This window comes from Salmo trutta, chromosome 20, assembly GCF_901001165.1.
Source record: "Salmo trutta chromosome 20, fSalTru1.1, whole genome shotgun sequence".
Classification (NCBI taxonomy): domain Eukaryota; kingdom Metazoa; phylum Chordata; class Actinopteri; order Salmoniformes; family Salmonidae; genus Salmo; species Salmo trutta.
The window spans coordinates 15,817,388-15,841,130 of NC_042976.1; positions in this window are offsets into that span (position 1 = coordinate 15,817,388).

Below are 23,743 nucleotides of genomic sequence, written 5' to 3' on the forward strand. Positions count from 1 at the left end.
TTGCACCAGAGCCCTATACTACAAATCATGTTTGAGGAGTTAGCGAGGTAACTTTGGTCAACTCTGAGTTCAACTTGGGAGAACTGGTACGACCAAAGTGGCTCACCTTTTAGCCAGATACATTTCTATGGCAACGAATCCTTCAGAATTAATCTGCTCCCGGGGAGGCTAACTCAGGGACATTTTTTGGACATTCTCAGAACGTTGTATCATGGTCTTCTGGAGTTTTTTGTTTAGTTGCGGTGAAAATATGGTAAATCTACAACAAGTTAGGTAAATCTACAACAATATGGTAAATCTACAACAAGTATTTATACAGCTAAATTAAGGTGTTAATGGACAGTATGCTGCTGTATGCTGATTACTTGGGACTCAACCTCACAATCTCTTGGTTGCTAGTGTTGTGACTTTGGATATGGGGCACCATTAAGGGTTTTGATATAGAGAGACCCCTTGAATTAACTATATCAGTAGTTATCATTAACTGTTATATGCTTCTCTTGGCTGAGGTCCATATCCGGATCTTGATATGCTTTTTGATATGCTGAAAATAGTGACGATTTCTGATGCATTTTTTAGTTCAGCACATGCTCAATAATTTGTCAAATATGAAATCCATATTTTTCTTTCATGCACAAATCATTTTTGGATAACCCTCCAGATATAATACATTGTATGGCTGGATATTGAATCATTAGATATACTGAGATAGGCCTATGTGCAGCCAGGCTGCATCACATCTGGCCGTGATTGGGAGTCCCATATGGCGGCGCACAATTGGCCCAGCATCGTCCTGGTTTGGCCGGGGTAGGCCATTATTTTAAATAAGAATTTGTTCTTAACTGACTTGCCTCGTTAAATAAAGGTTACATGTGGACATCTTATTTTCTCTATATGATGACAAATACTGACACAGGCCTACATACTATATTTTCTCAGCACATACAATTGAAGTCGGAAGTTTACATACACTTAGGTTGGAGTCATTAAAACTCGTTTTTCAACCACTCCACAAATTTCTTGTTAACAAACTATACTTTTGACAAGTCAGTTAGGACATCTACTTTGTGCATGACACAAGTAATTTTTCCAACAATTGTTTACAGACGGATTATTTCACTTATAACTCACTGTATCACAATTCCAGTGGGTCAGAAGTTTACATACACTAAGTTGACTGTGCATTTAAACAGCTTGGAAAGTTCCAGAAAATTATGTCATGGCTTTAGAAGCTTCTGATAGGCTAATTTACATAATTTGAGTCAATTGGAGGTGTACCTGTGGATGTATTTCAAGGCCTACCTTCAAACTCAATGACTCTTTGTTGACATCATGGGGAAATCTAAAGAAATCAGCCAATACCTCAGACAAAACATTGTAGTCTGGTCTGGTTCATCCTTGGGAGCAATTTCCAAACGCCTGAAGGTACCACGTTCATCTGTACAAAGGATATAGTGTATCTACGCAAGTATAAACACCATGGGACTACGCAGCCGTCATACAGCTCAGGAGGGAGACGCATTCTGTGTCCTAGAGATGAACATACTTTGGTGTGAAAAGTGCAAAGCAATCCCAGAACAACAGCAAAGAACCTTGTGAAGATGCTGGAGGAAACAGGTACAAAAGTATCTATAGCCACAGTAAAACGAGTCCTATATTGACATAACCTGAAAGGCCGCTCAGCAAGGAAGAAGCCACTGCTCCAAAACCGCCATAAAAAAAGCCAGACTACATTTTGCAACTGCACATGGGGACAATGATCGTACTTTTTGGAGAAATATCCTCTGGTCTGATGAAACAAAAATAGAACTGTTTGGTCATAATGACCATCGTTATGTTTGGAGGAAAAATGGTGAGGCTTGCAAGCCGAAGAACACCCTCCCAACCGTGAAGCACGGGGGTAGCAGCATCATGTTGTGGGGGTGCTTTACTGCAGCAGGGACTGGTGCTCTTCACAAAATAGATGGCATCATGAGGTAGGAAAATTATGTGGATATATTGAAGCAACATCTCAAGACATCAGTCAGGATGTTAAAGCTTGGTCACAAATGGGTCTTCCAAATGGACAATGACCCCAAGCATACTTCCAAAGTTGTGGTTAAATGGCTTAAGGACAACAAAGTCAAGGTATTGGAGTGGCCATCACAAAGCCCTGACCTCAATCCTATAGAAAATGTGTGGGCAGAACTGAAAAGCGTGTGCGAGGAAGGATGCCAACAAACCTGACTCAGTTACACCAGCTCTGTCAGGAGGAATGGGCCAAAATTCACCCAACTTATTATGGAAAGCTTGTGGAAGGCTACCCAAAACGTTTGACCCAAGTTAAACAATTAAAGGCAATGCTACCAAATACTAATGTGGTGTATGTAAACTTCTGACCCACTGGGAATGTGATGAAAGAAATAAAAGCTGAAATAAATCATTCTCTCTACTATTATTCTGACATTTCACATTCTTAAAATGAAGTGGTGATCCTAACTGACCTAAGACTGGGAATTCTTACTCTGATTAAATGTCAGGAATTGTGAAAAACTGAGTTTAAATGTATTTGGCTAAGGTGTATGTAAACTGATCAGGATCTTGATATGCTAAATAAGGACAATTTCTGATGGTTATTTGAGTTGAGGACATGTAAATAAAATGGACAAATATTAAATCCATATAATTCTTTCAGACACTAGCTAAACATTTTGTATTGTATCTGCTAAAAGACACGTGCAAGCCACACGCTAAAAGCACTGTAACTGGTAATGTTAGCCTAGCAACGTATTTTCTGCTGTGGCCTTCCCAACTGTCATTTTTGAACTTGGGTGACACAAATTAGTTTGTAAACGGTGTGTGGTTGAACTGACAACTGAAGAAACAAAGTGAGAAGCTGTTCAGAAAATACCTCAAAGAAGTTATCCTTAATGTGAGTAGCTAATTTGAGATGTATTATTTATCTTAGTCAATGGAATCAAGAACATTAGCTAATTTGGCCAGCAGACAGTCGGGCTAGCTAGGATTGATAGAGGGGTAAAAGCTAACTGGTAGACTAGCTAGCTAACAAATAACAACATTCCCTTCAGGGATTTTTTTTACACCCTATCAAGCTTCAAGGTGATAGCTAACGTTTTAAAATGCTTGGGCGTATTTTGTATTACTGGTTAATATCAGATAGCTAGCTAACTAAATAACTTAGCTAATTGGAAACTTGGTTTGTTAGCTTGTTCCAGTTAGTTTTCTTGTCATGAAGGAAGCAGGTATAGTAGCTACCTTGTTTACGGTTATGTGAAATGACAATATTTTCTTGCAATATCAACACAATTTTGATTCATGATTTATGCACTGACACAACGCCACATTCATAGAATATGACCAATGTAACAGAAAAATGACTTGTGTGTCAATGTTGCCTCAGTGGGATTCCGTCAGGATGGGATGACTGGTTGGAGGATGGTGGTCTCAGTCCCCCCCTCTCTCTCTCTGCCCTGTTGATTCTAAAGATTCAGCATATCAATGTCCATATGAGATAAACCTGAGACTTACTCTTAAGTGCTCACAGCATGTTTATCTTGTCCGGAAGACACTTTCACATTCCCCATGATGAAAAACGTCGCCTGTAGAGTTCAAACATGACCATGGTTCCTTTATATACTTTGTATGTTACAGCAAACTCCACGTCATTATACCCCCATGTCATGAGTTTTTCTGTTTAATTCATTGCTATAAAAAAACGTGTTTAATATGTTCTGGTGCTAATGGTGCCCTTTTCTCATTTTTACGAAGACGGAAGAAAAAGTCCCTGACTTCTGTCATTCTTGGGAAATGGCTTTGAAATTGAGATTATGTGTGCTACTGATTGAACTCAGGCAAAACTAAAAATGTGTGCAGCATGTGTGCAGCATCTCCCCTCCACAGCCCCACACATGACTCAAGTTCACAGACAAAATAAACAACATTTCAGACAAAATAAACATTTCTTGAAAGCATTGTTTACTAATGGGGAATGCAGTCACAGGTTGTATTATTAGATACAGAATATTAAGACTACACAAGTGTTAAGCAAAGCAGACAGCCACATTTTCTAGTTTTTTTTTATTTACGGATAGCCAGGGGCACGCTCCAACTCTCAGACATAATTTAAAAACGAAGTATGTGTTTAGTGAGTCCGCCAGATGAGAAGCAGTAGGGATGACCAGGGATGTTCTCTTGATAAGAGTGTGAATTAGACCATTTTCCTGTCCTGATAAGCATTCAAAATGTAACAAGTACTTTGGGTGTTAGGGAAAATGTAGGGAATAAAAACTACATACTTTTCTTCAGGAATGTAGTGAAGTAAAAGTAAAAGTTCTCAAAAATATTAATAGTAAAGTACAGATACCCCAAAAAACTACTTAAGGAGTACTTTCAAGTACACCACTGGTCTTGTGAAAGGCTTGAAATTGGCACCGTCAAATATGGAACTGTAAATCTTGGCCTGGAATGTGGTACTCTGTTCTCCATCACCCACTCCATCCCCCTCGTGGGCTCTTTGTCACAACACTAGCTACCTAAAGTTCCTGCTGCGCCACTAGGTCTGTGGACACAATGGAGATTGGCTATATTTTTATTGCCAATAAAAGAAAATCTGTAAAGTTGCATTATTTCTGCAAAATAACAATATGTTGATTTCTGATTTCCATTACTGTAAAATCTTGTACTGTGTCCACATTTGGGACTCTACGGGATTGGTGCCCCCCATTGTCACGGTTGCGCTAACGTAGGCTAATGTGATTAGCATGAGATTGTAAGTAACAAAAAAAATATAGACATATCTGATATGGGCAAAAAGCTTCAATTTTTGTTAATCTAAATGCACTGTCCAATTTACAGTAGCTATTACAGTGAAAGAATACCAATTATGAACTTGAAAATGTATTAATAAACCAATTAGGCACATTTGGGCAGTCTTGATACAACATTTTGAACAGACATGCAATGGTTCATTGAATCAATCTAAAACTTTCCACAAACACTGCTGCCATCTAGTGGCCCAAATCTAAATTGAGCCTGGGCTCGAATAATACATTATGGCTTTTCTCTTGCATATCAAAGATGATGCTACATGTGTATTATCTTTACCAGATCTAACGTGTTATATTCTCCTACATTAATTTCACATTTCCACAAACTTCAAAGTGTTTCCTTTCAAATGGTATCAAGAATATGCATATCCTTGCTTCAGGTCCTGAGCTACAGGCAGTTAGATTTGGGTATATAATTTTAGGAAAAATTTAAAAAGGGGTCACATCCTTAAGAGGTTTTAAATGGGATTTGAAGTCATAATCACTTGGTTGCTAGCAAGCTGAAATATCCTGCTACGGTGCAGCTACACCACCAGATCTGTGAGTGTAAAAGAGATAAGGCTACAGACTTACAGGCAAGAATACATGTCTGCACTTTACTAAAAGCTAACCAGAATCCAGTAAATAATTGTCCAATTATCACCACCATTATATTTTAGAGTGTAAGCCCTCAAAATAAAGCTTATAAAATACATATTGTATTGTGTTAAATTGTTTAATTTGAATGATAACATATTCACTTAGGATCTCATTTGGTGAAGTCCATAGGACTGAAGGGATGTATGCATCAAGCATCTCTCTGTCACTAACAAATTCAGTTATGAGTGGAAACTTTCACTAGAAAGGCAAGGCATCCTGGGAAATAAGGCATAAGGCAGTCCAAGCAGTGTGTTAATTTATTCATTATTCTTTAAGGAATACCTGGGATAGGATTAAGTAATCCTCCTAACCACCCCCACCCCCCAAAAAAGATATTGATGTACTATTGTAAAGTGGTTTTTCCACTGGATATCATAAGGTGAATGCACCAATTTGTAAGTTGCTCTCGATAAGAGCGTCTGCTAAATGACATAAATGTAAATTTTTATACGGGTCCACACTTTCAGTGTTAACTTAACACTCTCAGTGTTTGTTGTGTAGGTACTACAGACTGGGTCAGGGAGAGTTTGAAAATGTCAGCCGGTAAGCGCATTCTCTGAGTACGTGTCTGGCCCCACAGCCTTGTGAACGTTAACCATGTTTAAAGGCCTTACTCACATTGGCTACGGACATCGAGATCACACAGTAGTCTGGAACAACTGGTGCTCTCATGCATGGTTCAGTATTGCTTGCCTGGAAGACAGCATAAAACATTTACACTACCGGCCAAAAGTTTTAGAACACCTACTCCTTCACGGGTTATTCTTAATTTTTTACTATGTTCTACATTGTAGAATAATAGTGAAGACATCAAAACTATGAAATAACACATATGGAATCATGTAGTAACCAAAAAAGTGTTCAAAATATATTTGAGATTCTTCAAATAGCCACCCTATGTCTTGATGACAGTTTAGCACACTCTTGGCATTCTCTCAACAAGCTTCACCTGGAATGCTTTTCCAAAAGTCTTGAAGGAGTTCCCACATATGCTGAGCACTTGTTGGCTGCTTTTCCTTCCCTTTGCAGTCCGACTCATCCCAAACCATCTCAATTTGGTTGAGGTCGGGGGATTGTGGAGGCCAGGTCATCTGATGCAGCACTAAATCACTGTCCTTCTTGGTAAAATAGCCCTTACACAGCCTGGAGGTGTGTTGGGTCATTGTCCTGTTGAAAAACAAATGATAGTTCCACTAAGCCCAAACTAGATGGGATGGCGTTTCGCTGCAAAATGCTGTGGTAGCCATGCTGGTTAAGTGTGTCTTGAATACTAAAAGAAATCACAGACAGTGTCACCAGCAAAGCACCTCCACACCATAACACATCCTCATCCATGATTTACAGTGGGAAATACACATGCAGAGATCATCCTTTCACCCACACCGCATCTCACAAAGACAAGGCCGTTGGAACCAAAAATCTCAAATTTGGACTCCAGACCAAAGGACAGATTTCCACCGGTCTAATGTCCATTGCTCATGTTTCTTGGCCAAAGCAAGTCTCTTCTTCTTATTGGTGGCCTATAGTAGTGGTTTCTTTGCAGCAATTCAACCATGAAGGCCTGATTCACACAGTCTCCTCTGGACAGTTGATGTTGAGATGTGTCTGTTACTTGAACTCTGTGAAGCATTTATTTGGGCTACAATTTCTGAGGCTGGTAAACTCTAATGAACTTATCCTCTGCAGCAGAGGTAACTCTGGGTCTTCCATTCCTGTCTCGGTCCTCATGAGAGCCAGTTTCTAAAACTTTTGACCGATAGTGTAGGTCGTCTGGTAGGCTCGCATCACTGGGCAGCTCGCGGCAGGGTTTCCCTTTGTAATCCGTGATAGTTTGCTAGCCGGGTCACATCCGATGAGCGTCAGAGCCAGCAAAGTAGGATTTGATCTTAGTACTGTGTTGACGCTTTGCCTATTTAGCTGGTCTCACTTGGTTAGCTGAAACTATGGTCTGTGTGTATCCTGCGTTCACATGCTATCGGAGTTATCGGAAGTTCGTAGTTCCGACTGGGAAGGTTCACTTGAACAACCCTCCAAGTGGGAATTACAAGTGATGTTACATCACTGACCTTTTACCTTTTTAAGCAAAAGATGACAACAAATCAGTTTTGACAACTATAATATAGGTAATGTAGCTAGTTTGACCATATTGCCATGTTAAGCAAGCAAGCTAACTTTATTATAAGCAGTGTTAGCTAGCTCTCTACTCAGTTCTATCTCGTCTCCTTTTGAAAAAGGTTCATGGTAATTGGTGAGAGGCAGTGAGGAGAGGGAATGTGGACGAAAATGAGCTTGTATAAAATCAGACTCTCCTCCACTTTCACATTATCAGGCAAAAATAATTGTAAAGGGATAAAAACGAATTAAGTTAGTTGTGCAAGACATTTTATAGATAAACCTTACGTAGTATATTGTTTTCAAATGTTTGCATACTTTTCTCCTCCGAAAAAACAAAAGCTGATTCAAAGGGGGCGTGGCAGATTTCTAAACTCTTCTGTGAAAGACTCAGTTAGGATACACATAACTATCTTCGATGATCCACACCTACTAATGAATTGACATCTCCTCAACTAATGTTTTCCGTGTCACAGAGGGGAGAGGTTGTTCCACTGGATATCATAAGGTGAATGCACCAATTTGTAAGTCGCTCTGGATAAGAGCGTCTGCTAAATGACTTAAATGTAAATGTAAATGTAGGACAGACTTTTTCCCAAATTAGAAAATGCCTATGTCAAAAGGGGGAGAGACCTAAAGGATGCAGAAGACACTGTTGGCAACATGGCAAGCATCTGACTTTACTGAATGAGTGTAAAAAAAAAATAAAAAAAGGGAATCGTTGTGAATAAATGTCAAAGATTTTCAGGCACTTAGTTGAAATAGGGATTTTAAACAAGTGTGTTATACTGAAACTGTGTGCAAGGGCTTTCGTCTAAATTAGATTCCTCTTTCTCCTTGTCTAATCTTGGGCGGCAGGTAGCCTAGTGGTTAGAGTGTTGGGCCAGTAACCAGCAGGTTGCTAGATCAAATTCCTGAGCTGACAAGGTAAAAATCTGTTGTTCTGCCCCTCAACAAGGCAGTTAACTGGTAGGCTGTCATTGTAAATAAGAATTTGTTCTTAACTGACTTGCCTAGTAAAATAAATCTCCATCTGTGTGCTATAATCAGGGGCGGAAATCCGGGGGGGGACACGACCCCCCCATCCTGGGAAAAATATGATTTGTCCCCCCCAATATATCACTGAAACATAACTATGTAATTTAAATAATATTAATAATACGTAATGAAAGCAATTGTGCTGATTATAGACACTTAATAGCAGCGTTTTTAAGTTTCAAAAGATTGCAACCCCCCCACCCTTTGCCTCACAATGGTTTGATCCACTGCCAGTTCCTTAGCTTGCTAGGTAACAGAGAGGTCGTATCTACTGTCTGAAAGGCACTCAATGAACGTAACTGACGTGAGGTTAATCCAGTCAATCGCGCACACACACTAGCTGAATATGCAGAGCTAGCACGCAAATATTAACTATTAAGCTAGCTAGTACCTATTCCATTTATGTGGCGTCGTCAAAGATGGAATCAGCATGCAGATGATGTAAGTTAGTGCTTCAAAGTCCCTGTGATAAGGTTAGTGATAAACTGAAATCCAAACTGAACAGAACTACACTCTCTTCTACCATTGTCTGAAATATATTTAATGGTCTCGTTGCAAAAGCTAAATTGTCGCAAGTGAACTTTTATTAATTTATTTTATTTCACTGTTATTTAACCCGGGTAGCAAAGATTATAGTAAACACCACTGAAACTGAATTGGTGCTCGCTAGCTTTGCAAATTCAGCTATTGTTAGAAGCCAGCCAATATGAAACAAACTATTAAAATTACAAAAGTTTGCAGCATATGTTGTGTAAATGGTGAACTCATACAGCTGTCAACTCTTGTCATTTTAATCCGTTTCACATTTGCTAGCTACCTTTTAGATCGAAGCCCAAATAGAATGATTGAAGATGATAGAAGCCCATCTCCTACTGTAAATAACCTACACACTGTGTGTGTAGCCAGCCAGCCAGGTAGAAAAATGGCAGAAAAATAAAAGACGGACATCAGAGTATTTTTCAGTACACCAAAACGCAAAGTAAGAACCCTAGTAGCCTAATACCTCAAAGACTAGTTGATAAAATGTTCATAAGAAAGAAATGAAATTCTAATGGAAATGTTTCACAATGATGTCATTAGGCAGAGCAGGCAACAGATGGCACACAGACAGCAGAGTTGGGGACAGATATGCAGGGACAGACTGGCAGAGACGGGGAGTCTCAGGTAAGTTTGTTGAGTCTTTGTTTGGCAACATTATGAAAGGTTCTCAATTTTTTTACTTGTAAAATAGGAACATAATTAGAAAATGCCATGGATACCCCCACTCTCAACTTAAACTGGTGACTGAACTAAGGTTTGTTAAAGGCAATGGTATTGCTGTTGTGATTAGTTGTGTAGTTTTGGGTACCGGTAGTTAGGAGTACGGCAAACACCTTATTTCTTTGGTTCCTCAATATACATTTACCATATTACAATGTAGGCTATGTGTTACAGCACTACTTTTGGTGTCCATCTCAGCAATTGCTCTTGAGAAAATTTCATGTAATTGTCTCCTCCAAAGTTGATATCAGATTTTCGCCAATGGCTATAATACTGATCTGAAAGGATATACACCCATGATGTAGACCAGTCCTGTGCCTTGTTCACAAGCCTACACAAGTTTAAATGCAAATACAGACTAGGGATCTACAGTGGTTCCTCCTTTAAAAGTTGTGAGTTTACACCATGGGATTTAGAGGTACTCAGCATCACGGCTTCATTGCTCCAGACCACCACAAGGGGGAGTTAGAGCACTCATGCGTCTCAAGGTTTTATATGACCAATCATATCGAGTGGTTCCAATTACACATTTTGATGCAAGTCACCCTTGCCTTGTGGCATTCTTCAGCAGAAATGGTTGACAAAACATTATGGTGGAACCAGATGTACGTTGTTATAACGTCATAACGAGTCAAGCAAAACATTTACAATTGAGAGGAATATGTTAGTTAACATAGAGACAAATGTTTGTGCATATTTTTCTGTCATAAAGTTAATTTACGAAAATTACTATTTAGCAAGTTATCCGACTAGCTAACATTAGCCAGCTAGCTAGTGTTATGAGAATGAGTTTGTAATTCGTGTTGTTTAATGTTTTAGGGGCTCCTGAGAAAACCAGCAAACCAGGCTGTCATCTTTTGAAACAGTGGATGTAAAGAATCTAGCTAGCTAAAGCATTTACTGCAAATTGAATGTACAATTGTGTAAGCTTGCCTTGCAATGCAGCTGAAGTAACATAGCTAGCTAACTATGTACTTGCTTATTGTGTAGTGGATGATAAAAATAACTGTATGCCTATGGATGTGTAGCTAGCTATAGTATGTAACCGATCTGTGTATGGACCCTAAAAATTATGGTATGAATATTAGTTCAGAACCTATCTATGAACCTCAGCAATCATAGTTGTTGTAGCCTTCCCTGTAGCTCAGTTGGTAGAGCATGGTGTTTGCAACACCAGGGTTGTGGGTTTGATTCCCATGGGGGGCCAGCACAGAAAAAAAAAATGTATGAAATGTATGCATTCACTACTGTAAGTTGCTCTGGATAAGAGCATCTGCTAAATAATGTAAATGTAAACTTCAAGTCTGAATGGCATTAATGAAGCCTATGGATAGAGTAGAATACAATAACTTTATTGTGCCAAGGATGCAAGTCCTATGTACACGTACTGTAGTTATTACCACGCATGAAATCCCCACATTGTAGCCTGTACATTGAATATATTCACTGATCATGTACTCTTCCTTGGCAAATAAAGGTACGGTTCAGGTATGAATCTCTGAGACATTATTTTTCAGTCATATCAAACTGAATGATGCCGTGTTTGCGTTTATGTATTACAATTATACACTTAAACAGTTTACCGCTCCTGAGACATCAATGATTACACATTGTAACTATGCAATATACTAGAAACATGATTGATTTGTAATTCATATATACAGGGAAAAAAACGATGCATATCTAACTCCCTTCACCTGCATTAATCTGAGAACACAGGATAGTATTTCAATGAGATACTTAATTTCAACCAGTGGAGCATGTGAAACGCTTTATTGAAAGAAGTTCATTATCCAGGTGTTATAAATACATAAATGCAGTATGGGTATGATAATTGTAATATTATAAATACAAGTTCAATACAGTGAGGGAAAAAAGTATTTGATCCCCTGCTGATTTTGTACGTTTGCCCACTGACAAAGAAATGATCAGTCTATAATTTTAATGGTAGGTTTATTTGAACAGTGAGAGACAGAATAACAACCAAAATATCCAGAAAAACGCATGTCAAAAATGTTATAAATTGATTTGCATTTTAATGAGGGAAATAAGTATTTGATCCCTCTGCAAAACATGACTTAGTACTTGGTGGCAAAACCCTTGTTGGCAATCACAGAGGTCAGACGTTTCTTGTAGTTGGCCACCATGTTTGCACACATCTCAGGAGGGATTTTGTCCCACTCCTCTTTGCAGATCTTCTCCAAGTCATTAAGGTTTCGAGGCTGACGTTTGGCAACTCGAACCTTCAGCTCCCTCCACAGATTTTCTATGGGATTAAGGTCTGGAGACTGGCTAGGCCATTCCAGGACCTTAATGTGCTTCTTCTTGAGCCACTCCTTTGTTGCCTTGGCCGTGTGTTTTGGGTCATTATCATGCTGGAATACCCATCCACAACCCATTTTCATTGCCCTGGCTGAGGGAAGGAGGTTCTCACCCAAGATTTGACGGTACATGGCCCCGTCCATCGTCCCTTTGATGCGGTGAAGTTGTCCTGTCCCCTTAGCAGAAAAACACCCCCAAAGCATAATGTTTCCACCTCCATGTTTGACGGTGGGGATGGTGTTCTTGGGGTCATAGGCAGCATTCCTCCTCCTCCAAACACGGCGAGTTGAGTTGATGCCAAAGAGCTCCATTTTGGTCTCACCTGACCACAACACTTTCACCCAGTTGTCCTCTGAATCATTCAGATGCTCATTGGCAAACTTCAGACGGGCATGTATATGTGCTTTCTTGAGCAGGGGGACCTTGTGGGCGCTGCAGGATTTCAGTCTTTCACGGCGTAGTGTGTTACCAATTGTTTTCTTGGTGACTATGGTCCCGCTGCCTTGAGATCATTGACAAGATCCTCCCATGTAGTTCTGGGCTGATTCCTCACCGTTCTCATGATCATTGCAACTCCACGATGTGAGATCTTGCATGGAGCCCCAGGCCGAGGGAGATTGACAGTTCTTTTGTGTTTTTTCCATTTGCGAATAATCGCACCAACTGTTGTCACCTTCTCACCAAGCTGCTTGGCGATGGTCTTGTAGCCCATTCCAGCCTTGTGTAGGTCTACAATCTTGTCCCTGACATCCTTGGAGAGCTCTTTGGTCTTGGCCATAGTGGAGAGTTTGGAATCTGATTGATTGATTGCTTCTGTGGACAGGTGTCTTTTATACAGGTAACAAGCTGAGATTAGGTGCACTCCCTTTAAGAGTGTGCTCCTAATCTCAGCTCGTTACCTGTATAAAAGACACTTGGGAGCCAGAAATCTTTCTGATTGAGAGGGGGTCAAATACTTATTTCCCTCATTAAAATGCAAATCAATTTATAAAATTTTTGACATGCGTTTTTATGGATTTTTTGTTGTTATTATTCTGTCTCTCACTGTTCAAATAAACCTACCATTAAAATGATAGACTGATCATTTCTTTGTCAGTGGGCAAACGTACTAAATCAGCAGGGGATCAAATACTTTTTTCCTCACTGTATGTACTTCAATGCACATATGGTGGGCATTATAAAACGAGGAAGAAAGACGAGGTGGAGAGAGAGGTGTAGAAGACAGAAAGGGAAAGAGGTAAGAACAGCGGCAGACAGCATATGATTCATGAAATACAGTGCTACCCTAATATTCTCTCTGTTCATCACAATTGCTATGTCTCCTAACCAGCCTTGGGCCCCCAGTTGGTACTTTCAATTTATTCAAATGCAGACAAAACCCAGAAAAAATAACATTGATATCATTGCAAACCATTCCTATACTTCTCACTCTCCCTTCATGTTTTGAGATATTTGCCCCAAGAAAGTGCCATAATATTACATATGACAGATTCTCCAGACAGCACTTCCACCTGCTAGTTTAACTTTCAGGTAACTCCCATATAAACCTGTACTGTATCTTCTATTTGCCTCAGGTTTTGGTCACTGGTCACAGTAACAATACCCACCCGTAGCACGCGTTCCAGCAGGTATATCTCACTGGTCATCCCCAAAGCCAACACCTCCTTTGGCCGCCTTTCCTTCCAGTTCTCTGCTGCCAATGACTGGAATGAATTGCAAAAATCGCTGAAGCTGGAGACTTATATTTCCCTCACTAACTTTAAACATCCGCTATCCGAGCAGCTAACCGATCGCTGCAGCTGTAGATAACCCATCTGTAAATAGCCCATCCAATCTACCTACCTCATCCCCATATTGTTTTTATTTACTTTTCTGCTCTTTTGCACACCAGTATTTCTACTTGCACATCATCATCTGCACATCTATCACTCCAGTGTTAATTTGCTCAATTGTAATTACTTGCTACTATGGCCTATTTATTGCCTTACCTCCTCACGCCATTTGCACACACTGTGTATAGACTTTCTTTTTCTATTGTGTTATTGACTGTACGCTTGTTTATTCCATGTGTAACTCTGTTGTTGTTGTTGTTTGTGTCGCACTGCTTTGCTTAATCTTGGCCAGATCGCAGTTGTAAATGAGAACTTGTTCTCAACTAGCCTACCTGGTTAAATAAAGATGAAATAAAAATAAAAAAAGTTTTTGGTTTGGTCATATATGTACTATGGCCTTTCTACATTTTATATTACATGTTTAGTATTTTCAACAAATACAAAATATGATGAAGTGACTATAATCGAAGATCTAGTTTATCATGGTGATATGAGCATTTATTTTATATTTCACAGTATCCAACATTGGTGCACCAGTTTACCTACTGTAAGATTGCAGCCAGCAATCAATTGTTATTTGTTGTGAATGGCGGCACTGGATGTCCCAATACATTGAATGAAGTGAGTCAAATCTGACTTGAACATTTCCCAAAAATGTTATCAAATGTGTTCATTGTTGGATTCTATCAATAATTTGCAGACCTCACCTTGCGGTCATACTCATTCAGAGCAATATAATGTTGACCTCAGAGGCGTCATGCTTTCTTTGAATAAGGAAGCACTGCCCAAGTCTGACACATGATGGCGCCGCAACCACAAGAGGTATAACAGGTACCCTAAAATAAGTAGAGAGAAGATTACTTGAATTGTCCAATTAATTGTACATAAGGTCCAACAGAAATTCCCCTTTTGCCTTTAAAAGCAGGGGCTTTGTGTGACTCTTCAAAAACTATTTTGCTTCGATTATTTTTTTGAGTTGTATCATCAAGTAACATATGACAAGTAACCAACTACCTATCTACACAAATATAAGATACCTGTCAGTGCCCTCTGTCATTACTGAACCTAGATATTTCTAGAACAGAATACTGTTAAGAGCACATCTCCCAAATATGGACAAGATATAGTTGGAGACTGAGGGGGTGGTAAGACTTTTGATGGGAGCCTGTGACTCAAAGGTGTGTTGACCTGATGATTAGCAGTGATTTATAGTCCATCCATTACAGTGGCAGATGGTGGCAAATGAAGGAGAGGCTCATGGGAGGTGGCATGTCCCTGTGCATGCTGGGACATTAGACTGGAGCAGACGGTTGAGGACCACAGGGTCACTGTAACCACAGGGTCACTGCACAGATTTACTAAGCGTTTGCACCAATAGGGGATAAAACAAGGCTATCATTCACACCTACATTTTAATGTCTTATTCTTTCTCTTAACCTTTAGTTTAGTCTTTTATTCTGTCCTTAATGTTTAATTCCGTTTTGAAAAACAGGTGTAAATTTTGCACGTGGTGCACACGCCCTCCTTTCAGTCCCTGACTGGATGGATGACAGACAGGCGTGTGGTTGGTCCTCCTGGGAACCCTCTCACATGAAAGGTCTCCCTGGTCATGGAGGTCTGTGGACACCTGCTCAATATGGATGTGATCATGACCAACGATGTGAATATGTATGTCTATGGTCATCCTGACTGAGGTATCTATCATACTCAGGAGATTGAGAGCTGTCAGAATAATATTATAATGATAACAGGTGTGTCTGTGAATGACATGTATTTTCTAGTAGGCTTTGTGGGTCTCAATCTGAGGTAGAGCATTAATTTGAGAGTTCCTCCAGATTTAATGACAGTCTAAATAGTTTGGGATTTGTAAATCTTTATTTAATTGACTAAAAATGTAATTGTAATCTGATTTTCAAGCAGCATGATTCCTGAGATTGTGACAGACTGTTTGGTCCTGAGATTCGTTTTAGGGTCTAAAACAAATATGTCCGGCAGCTGCATCTTACAATATCTGCCACTGAAAAAGTACCTATCACAGCAACTCCAAAGCATTCCAGAGATTCTCCAGCTCCTCTTGCACGAACATAACTCACAGAACATCTTCATCTGACACGGTTTAGGCTGGGCTATGGATCTTGCACCAACATAACTCACAGAACATCTTCATCTGACACGGTTTAGGCTGAGCTATGCATCTTGCACCAACATAACTCACAGAACATCTTCATCTGACACAGTATAGGCTGAGCTATGCATCTTGCACCAACATAACTCACAGAACATCTTCATCTGACACGGTTTAGGCTGAGCTATGCATCTTGCACCAACATAACTCACAGAACATCTTCATCTGACACAGTATAGGCTGAGCTATGCATCTTGCACCAACATAACTCACAGAACATCTTCATCTGACACAGTATAGGCTGAGCTATGCATCTTGCACCAACATAACTCACAGAACATCTTCATCTGACACAGTATAGGCTGAGCTATGCATCTTGCACCAACATAACTCACAGAACATCTTCATCTGACACAGTATAGGCTGAGCTATGCATCTTGCACCAACATAACTCACAGAACATCTTCATCTGACACGGTTTAGGCTGAGCTATGCATCTGGTGAGGCCTGGTAAATCTCAGTACTTAGCATGAACGCCCTAGCACTTTAGTTACCCAGAGTTCATGTTCTAGGTTTCAGAGGACCGGGGTGAGACGCCAAGCTGAATGGAATCCGCATCAGGTCATGGGCAGGTAGTCATGAGGTCAGAGGTGGGGGGGTCAGAGGTTAAAGGTGAATCTACTGGGGCTGGGTGGAGATTGGGATGTGAGGGATAGATGGCATGGTGCAGCTCAATGCTTGGGATGGAGCCATTGTTGGGTGCCAAGGGTGAAAGGAGACTCCGCAGTCCAATCAATGCATTCTATGCTCCCATGTGATTAATTTAACAAAGTTTCGACCTCTCAGGTCTTCATCAGGTCCAAGGGTCACATAACTCCATGTAGGGCCATAGAGTGGGACATTATGCCCCCTGTCCAGTGCATCTTTCTGTCAGCCACTGTGGGCCTGGAGATGGGGGCCGGAGGAATGTGAGAATAGTATGTGCAGAGAGTAATTTCTTATCTTATAGCTTCACATGCTTATCCTTTGAAATGTTTCATTGGATATTCTATATGGCATGTTTAGAGATACTTGTTGTCTATATCTGTTCTTTGGAACTCATGGGTTGTATTTGTAAACTGCTTGAACAAAATCCCAATCTACTTTGTCCTCCAGTTTCACTTAGAAAGGAACCATTCTACTCCTTCACCACTAGAGGGCATGTCAGAGCTTCTCTAGGGTGAAGTACCCTAGCTGTCTCGCTGGCACACAAACGAGCACTCAAATTGGCCTAAGTTGTTGTTGAGTGAAAGAAAAACATTTTCCCCTCTCCACACTCTTTCTCAGCCTTTGTTTGTCGTCCAGCTAAAAGTTTTTACCTGCAGAATTAAAAGGTGCGTGTGTTCTCTCAAGGGCCAAGCCATGAAAATGACCCTGAATGTTTTGCACCATTTCCACCATAAACTGCAGCTGTCCGCTCAGTGTTAAGACATCTCTGTATGGCTGCCTGGCTGAAGGACTGAATATTTATGTTGTAAAGTCTGTTTGTAATATGTAGGGGAGAGTGGGGTATTTTTAGGCATTTTTTAAATTCAGAATCACTACGTCAAGGGAAATATAGTATTCTTTCTAACAAAGACCGATATATATTTTGGGATGTTGTTAATCCCTGGAAATAATCAGAATTCATGTCATCATTACAGTTTTGAAAACATAGCTTGTACAAGAAAAGTGGTCTCTTGGCACAACTTACCCTGGGCAGTGGCAATTTAAGCATGTAAATCTTAGTAGGGACAAAAAATAAAAAAGGGGAATGCATGCCAGCAAAGCCACTACACAACACAACACTGAACAATACATTAATTGCACTATAACGGTGACAAACAGTTCCCACAAACTGTTAGGGCCTACATAAAGCTGTCCCAAAAGCAGTCCCAACGTCTTACCACTGCTACACCTGGCTATCAGCGGAGCCTTGTCTGGCAGTGAAACAGTTAATTCATCCTCATTTACTGCCTTTTAAAAAAACATAGCTGATATGGCTGACTGGCTTAAATAAATGTGGTTTCTAATTACAACTGAGATGTACAAACTATGGCATTGATTAAGACATTAATGAGTGAGCTAGGACAGACGTAACGTTAGTCAATATAACTATTTGTTTAGCACTTTTGAAATGTACAGACACAGAATTCAGAACATGGTCCGTTCTTACAGTGTTCTCCCTGTACACCAATGACTTTGAACCTTCTTGGATGGGCACTTCTATGGCAGTCGCCAAAGGGCTAAAATGTTCAAGGTCTCCTCTTACATGTGGCAGTGACGTAAAGTCCACATGAGTGACAGAACACTGAGTCAATCACTGCGCAACGCTCCGTATTTTCTGCTGGATTGCCCCACCCCCACAAAAAGCACTGACGCTTTGTACTTTAACATAGGTTTAGGCCCTGGTGTAACTTCATATACCTGTGAGGATTGACGCTGGAGACAGGAAGCAGCTACAGGGAGAACATTTAATGAATAACGGGCATAAAACAGGACAGGAACAGCGTCGAGACAGAGGACAAAGATGACATCAATGCTGACACAGGGATGAAACAGAGGAAACAGACAGATAAAGGGGAGGCAATCAAATAATGGTGGGTCCAATGAGGCGCAGGTGCGCGTAACGAAGGTGACAGGTGCGTAATGATAGGCAGTCTGGCACCCTCGAGCATCCCACCTGGATGAGCCTGACGGGCCGGACGAGGCATTGGCACTGGACAAGTCGGCTGGGGCATAGAAGCCCGATGAACCAGCAGAGGCGTGGGAGCCTGGCGAACCGGCTGAGGTGGGAAAGCCTGATGATCCCGCTGAGACGTGGGAGCCTGATGGCTCGGCTGAAGCATGACGTGGGGTGGGCTCCTGCCGAGCCCACCTGGGCAAGAAAAACCTTGAGCCAGCTAGGACGTGGAAGCCTGACGAGCTAGGTGAGGCACCCCTGGGTTCCATCGACAACGGCACCCGGACCCGACGTCACCAACAAAAACCCAGGCCTCCCTGATGCTTCCAGTTTTGGTGTCAGCATTCTGTAAGGATTAGCGCTGGAGACAGGAAGCAGGTACAGGGAGAACATTTAATGAATAACGGACATAAAACAAGACAGGACAGGGGACAAATAAATGGCATCAATGCTGACACGGGGATGAAACAGAGGAAACAGACAGATAAAGGGGAGGCAATCAAATAATGATGGAGTTCAGGTGGGTTCAATGAGGCGCAGGTGCGCATAAAGAAGGTGACAGGTGTGCATAATGATAGGCAGTCTGGCGCTCGAGGGAGAGCGGGAGCAGGCGTGACAATACCAGCGATAATGCCTTGAGAAGAAAACACTTAAATTGTGGCCTTGTAGCTAATAATGGGCGCCGGAGGGGATGGCTGCCATTTTACGGGCTCCTAACCAGCTGTGCTATTTTCTTAGTTTTTTCCCATTGTAACAAATTTTGTACATAATTTTGCTGCTACTGTCTCTTATGACCGAAAAGAGCTTCTGGACATCAGAACGATTACTCACCTCAATCTTTTTCTTTAATGAGTCCAACATGAAGGATATACTGCTTTTTATTTATTTAACTAGGCAAGTCCGTTAAAAACAAATTCTTATTTTCAATGACAGCCTAGGAACAGTGGGTTAACTGCCTTGTTCAGGGACTGAACAACAGATTGTTACCTTGTCAGCTCGGGGATTTGATCTTGCAACTTTTCAGTTACTAGTCCAATGCTCTAACCACTAGGCTAACTGCCGCCCTTTGTTGAGACAAGGCCCAAATGCCTGTCATCCGCATGAAGAACAGACGTAGAAAAGGGGGGAGGAGGGCGGGGTGTCTTGTAAGAATTTGCTGACGAGTAGGTAAACCACCACTACCCTCAGTATTATTGGCCAACGTGCAATCACTGGAAAATAAACTGCACGATCTACGATTAAGACTATCCTATCAACAGGACATTAACTGTAATACCTTATGTTTCACCGAGACGTGGCTAAACAACGACACAGATATTATAGAGCTGACTGAGTTCTCCGTGCATCGGCAGAACAGAGCAGCTACGTCTGGTAAGACGAGGGGTGGGGGTGTGTGTCTATTTGTCAATAACAGCTGGTGTGCAATGTCTAATATTAAAGAAGTCTCGAGGTATTGCTCACCTGAGGTAGAATCCCTCATGATAAGCTGTAGAGCACACTATATACCAAGAGAGTTCTCATCTATATTATTCGTAGCCATCTATTTACCACCACAAACCGATGCTGGCACTAAGACCGCACTCAATGAACTGTATAAGGCCATAAGCAAACTGCTTATCCAGAAGCGACACTCCTAGTGGCCGGGAATTTAATGCAGGCAAACTTAATTCCGTTTTACCTCATTTCTACCAGCATGTCAAGTGCAACCAGAGGGAAAAAAACTCTAGACCACCTTTACTCCACACACAGAGATGCATACAAAGCTCTCCCTCGCCCTCCATTTGGCAAATCTGATCACTATTTATTTTTTATTTTCTAGGCAAGTCAGTTAAGAACAAATTCTTATTTACAATGACGGCCTTCCAGAAGGTAAAAGCCTAAAAAATATAGGATAAAACACACATCACGACAAGAGAGACACCACTACACTACATGAAGAGAGACCTAAGATGACAACATAGCATGGCAGCAACACATGAAAACACAGCATGGTACCAACACAACATGACAACAACATGGTAGCAACAGAACATGGCAGGACCACAACATGGTAGCAGCACAAAACATGGTACAAACATTATTTGGCACAGACAACTGGGCAAGAAGGTAAAGACAACCATACAGCATGCGAAGCAGCCACAACTGTCAGTAAGAGTCTCCATGATTGAGTCTTGAATGAAGAGATGGAGATAAAATGATCCAGTCATACCCAAGAAGACTCGAGGCTGTACTTCGCTTCAACAATGTCCTGAGTAAAAGGTCTGAATACTGATGTAAATGTGATATTTCAGTGTTTCATTTTTTATAAATTAGCAAAAAATTCTAAAAACCAGTTTTTGCTTTGCATTATGGGGTATTGTGTGTAGATTGATGAGGGGGAAAAAATATTTTCTCCATTTTAGAAAAACGTAACAAAATGTGGAAAAAGTCAAGGGGTCTGAATACTTTCCGAATGCACTGTATCACCATTATAATATGTTAATAATGTAGGTATACATCAGTTATAACATGTTAACACTACACTACTAAACTGCCTTCATAGACTCGTTATAATATGTTAATAATGTAAGTATACATCAGTTATAACATGATAATAACACTACTACACTGCTTTCATATACCCATTGTAATATGTTAATAATGTAGGCATACATCAGTTATAACATGTTAACACTACACGTGTAATTCTATCCTCCACGATAATTCTATCCTCCTGATTCCTGTTTACAAGCAAAAACTAAAGCAGGAAGTACCAGTGACTCACTCAGTACGAAAGTGGTCAGATGACTCAGATGCTACGCCACAGGACTGTTTTGCTAGCACAGACTGGAATATGTTTTGGGATTCCTGCAATGGCATTGAGGAGTATACCACCTCAGTCACCAGCTTCATCAATAAGTGCATCGACGATGTCATCCCCACAGTGACCGTACGTACATATCCCAAACAGAAGCCATGGATAACAAGCAACATCCTCACCGAGCTAAAGGCTAGAGCTGCTGCTTTAAAGGTGCGGGACACTAATCCGGACGCTTATAAGAAATTCAGCTATGCCCTCAGACGTACCATCAAACAGGCAAAGCGTCAATACAGGAATAAGATTGAATCCTACTACACTGGCTCTGACGCTCGTCGGATGTGGCAGGGCTTGAAAACTATTACGGACTACAAAGGGCAGCCATGAGCTGCCCAGTGACGCAAGCCTACCAGACGAGCTAATTGCCTTTTATACTCGCTTCGAGGCAAGCAACACTGAAGCATGCATGAGAGCACAAGCTGTTCCGGACAACTGTGTGATCACGCTCTCCGTTGCCGATGTGAGCAAGACCTTTAGACAGGTCAACATTCACAAAGCTGCAGGGCCAGATGTATTACCAGGATGTTTACTCAAAGCATGCGCGGACCAACTGACAAGTGTCTTCACTGACATTTTCAACCTCTCCCTGACGGAGTCTGTAATACCTACACATTTCAAACAGACCACCATAGTCCCTGTGCCCAAGAAAGCAAAGGTAACCTGCCTAAATGATTACCGCCCTGTAACACTCACGTTGGTAGCCATGACGTGCTTTGAAAGGCTGGTCATGGCTCACATCAACAACATCATGCTAGAAACCCTAGACCCACTCCAATTCACATACCGCCCCCAACAGATCCACAGATGATGCAATCTCAATCGCACTCCACACTTCCCTTTTCCCACCTGGACAAAAGGAACACCTATGTGAGAATGCTGTTCATTGACTACAGCTCAGCGTTCAACACCATAGTACCCACAAAGCTCATCACTAAGCTATGGAACCTGGGACTAAACATCTTCCTCTGCAACTGGATCCTGGACTTCCTGACGGGCCGCCCCCAGGTGGTAAGGGTAGGCAACAACATATTTACCACGCTGATCCTCAACACGGGGCCCCTCAGGGGTACGTGCTTAGTCCCCTCCTGTACTCCCTGTTCACTCACGACTGCGTGGCCAAGCACGACTCTAACACCATCAATAAGTTTGCTGACGACATAACAGTGGTAGGCCTGATCACCGACAATGATGAGACAGCCTACAGGGAGGAGGTCAGAGACCTGGCAGTGTGGTGCCAGGATAACAACCTCTCCCTTAATGTAAACAAGACAAAGGAGCTGATCGTGGACTATAGGAAAAGGAAGGCCGAACAGGCCCCCGTTAACATCGACGGGGCTGAAGTGGAGCGGGTCGAGAGTTTCAAGTTCCTTGGTGTCCACATCACCAACGAACTATCATGGTCCAAACACACCAAGACAGTTGTGAAGAGGGCACGACAACACCTTTTCCCCCTCAGGAGACTGAAAAGATTTGGCATGGTTCCCCAGATCCTCAAAAAGTTCTACAGCTGCACCATCGAGAGCATCCTGACTGGTTGCATCACTGCGTACAGCCCAGTACATCACTGGGGCCAAGGTTCCTTACATCCAGGACCTATACACTAGGCAGTTTCAGAGCCCAACATATTTTCAAAGACTCCAGTCACCCAAGTCATAGACTGTTCACTCTGCTACCGCACAGCAAGCGGTACTGGAGCACCAAGTCCAGGACCAAAAGGCTCCTTAACAGCTTCTACCCCCAAGTCATAAGACTGCTGAAAAATTCATCAAATGGCCACCCAAACTATTTACATTGACACCCCCCCTTCCTTCACAGACTCCATAAAATGATGACCTCTTCCTAAATATTTGGTAACTTTGTGTATGGTTACCTAGAAACATGGGGTGGCTCAACTAACCATTTGGCACGACTTACCCGACTCCCCCATAGCATTTGTATAGTAATTACTCACATTGCATTTTCCAAATCATGTTGTTTCCACCATTCCCAACTCCACTGTTCTCTCAGTTGTAAATCCCAATAAAGTCCAGG